The sequence below is a fragment of the Piliocolobus tephrosceles genome, unplaced genomic scaffold (genome assembly GCF_002776525.5).
Source record: "Piliocolobus tephrosceles isolate RC106 unplaced genomic scaffold, ASM277652v3 unscaffolded_5286, whole genome shotgun sequence".
NCBI classification, from domain to species: Eukaryota; Metazoa; Chordata; class Mammalia; order Primates; family Cercopithecidae; genus Piliocolobus; species Piliocolobus tephrosceles.
Window position 1 is genome coordinate 625 of NW_022332370.1, and position 2,726 is coordinate 3,350.

At 40.6% G+C, this 2,726-nt stretch overlaps 1 pseudogene; it reads left to right on the top strand.

The window, feature by feature from the left end:
• Positions 1–1,226: 1,226 nt before the first annotated feature.
• LOC111532659 lies at positions 1,227–2,270 on the top strand (annotated as a pseudogene).
• Positions 2,271–2,726: the final 456 nt, after the last annotated feature.

Below are 2,726 nucleotides of genomic sequence, written 5' to 3' on the forward strand. Positions count from 1 at the left end.
AGTCTCCCCACTCATCATTATATTTTAATGCCATAATTGCAAAATGGGAGTAACAACTACAGGTTGCATAGTACACAGACCTATTAATAAAAATAAACTCTCAGCAAGACTGAGTGATGCCAAAATTCCTAAGACAATAAAATTAAAATCCTGTAAAATATGAAAAGAGTTCATATAATCAAATGTGGTTGGTTTGTTCAGTAAATGTTATAATGAAATAATATCAGAAACTTAAAAAAATTAACTATATTCCTTCAAAAGATAAATGTGAAAACTGTAATTTGTATCCTAGTCATCTCATAAAGTTTAGTATTTAAGATACAAACTTTAGTATTCATTATACAAAGTGGAAATATAGTTGTTTGACTCAAGTTAAAACGTGTATCTTAATAGTAAATAAAATGGTTAAATTGCAGTCACACACACACACAGATTTTCTACAATTGGAAATCACTTAAAAGATGAGAAAAAACATAGCCATTCAAAATCTGATGTGAAAATAGCAAAAACTGACACAAGGCACCACATGGGTGAATCTTGAAAACGTTAAGCTGTGTGAAAAAGTCAGATGCAAGAGGCCAGATACAGAATGATCCCACGTATATGAAATGTTCAGGAAAAGCAAATAAATAGAGACCAAAACCAGATTAATGGTTGCAAAGGACTGGATGAAAGAGGTTGTGGATGCATGGTTTCTTTTGAGGACTGATAAAATGTGCTCTGGAACTAGAGAGAGGTGATGCCTGCACAACATCGTGAACCAAAGAGTCACAGAAACTGAAGTACAAATAAGGAGTTTGTTGGCAGTCTTAGGATTGGAAATCGAGAAACAGATTCCAGAAGCATCTGACATTGTGTCGTGACCGGCTATTTTGAGAGACAGTTTTTAAAGGGAACAAGAGAAAGTTGGTACTCATTAGGTTGCTTAAACAACCTGTTATCTTAATTGGTAGTGAAGGGTTAGCTTAAGAGTTCATGGGTTTCTATGCAACAGTCCTTGAATCAGGGGTTTGGGGAAAAAGTCAGTTTTCACCATAAAATCTTTTAATAAGTGGCAGCAATTTTTGTCTGCAGAATCTGTAAGTACATTTTGCAGTCAGGCAGTTGCAAGATGGGTTTCAAAAACAAACTGTTATTGCTATGGTTAACTCTTGTTTCCTTCGTTCCCCGGTACTACTAAGTCGTCCACTTTAAGAGGGATAAAGTCGCGTCGCATAGGAGCGAGGATGGAGAGCCGCGACGAGGCGGCTATCAAGAGGTACCGCGTCCACTTGCCCAGTCACACAGCAGGACGCCGCCCCCGCCCCATTGCACCTGATACCCTGAGAGGTCGCGGGGGACTGCCCTCCACTGTGCGGCGCTTCTTCTCGCCAGTCATACGCCAGGGCCCCGAGGGACTCTAAATGTTGTTTCGGGGCTGCAGTCTATGGGGCGAGGAGGTGGCGGTGCCTCCCAGCCTGGTAGGATCCGTGATGGTGACTGAAGAGGAGGAGGTGTCGTTGGGGAAGCCAGACCCCTGGCGGGGTTCCGGGAATGACGACCAAGAAAAGGAGCCCCTAGAGCGGGGCTTCCACCGCTTCAGCTGAACCGCTACCAGCTTCAGCCGCTTCACCTTGTGGGGCATGGAGGCCATCCCTGGCCCGGATGCCAAAGTGCCTGGGACCTTAACTTGGCCAAGCCTCGCGGCAACGATTCACGCGCAGGTGCCCAAGGACACAGAACCAGGGCTTGAAATTCAAAGCCTCAAACCCTTCACAGCAGTAAATCAGCTCTTCACTTTGGAGCCACTGGATCCATCACCCCAATAAAGGAGCTCTTCACAGCACACACTTACACACAAAACATAAAGTGGTGAATTTTATATTCTTATATACGTATGTCAAACCATCTATGTATTTTCAAAAGGCAAAAAAGACCTCCCAGATGCTTATATCACATGACGTGGTGTCTGAGGAGACTCACTAGGTGGGGGGCAGTCAACTAAATTTAAATAAAGACACAAACTTATTATTTTTCTGTCTACAGCGCCTAGGATAGTGTGTGACATGTAGTAGGTTCTCAATATACGTCTCTGATACTTTAATTAATGAAATGTGTAAAAATATCTCAGGGTTCAGAAAAAGAAACTCAATCACTTAAAAAAATAAATGGAAAAAAAAAGCATTGGTTCTCCTGTGAAGTAACAATCCTTCCCTGCAAAAATAACGGTGCAGAGGGAGATTGAGAGCATTTAATTTACATGTATAATATAATACCAACACATTTTAATCTCTCAACCAGGCTAATAATTCATTCACTGTCTCTATGGAACTGCATTAACAATTCTTCCAATATTGGGCCTTTATATCAGCGGCTAATCATATGCTTCCCTGAGCACCTGAGTGATCCCAGTTTCTGGAACACTATTCCCTTCTCCCAAATTCAGTAAATAAAAAGTTAAAGTGCTATATTGTTTTATATGAGTGTGACCTTTAAGATTCATTGATGCCTATTTTTCAACAGTTGTTAAATATTTTTACATCAGTCAGGCCCACAAGCTATTATCTTAAGTGGTAGGAAGTTAGCTGGTCCTGTCAATGTTAAATCCAAACTGGCTTAACCAAGGGCAAAAGTTGCCAAACTAAGGGATTTTTTATTTTTAATCTTAAGGCACGGTAAGAAAAATGTTCAAAAGACATTAGATTCAAATAATTTCACACAGATCCTGGTTCATTTTTACATCAGAA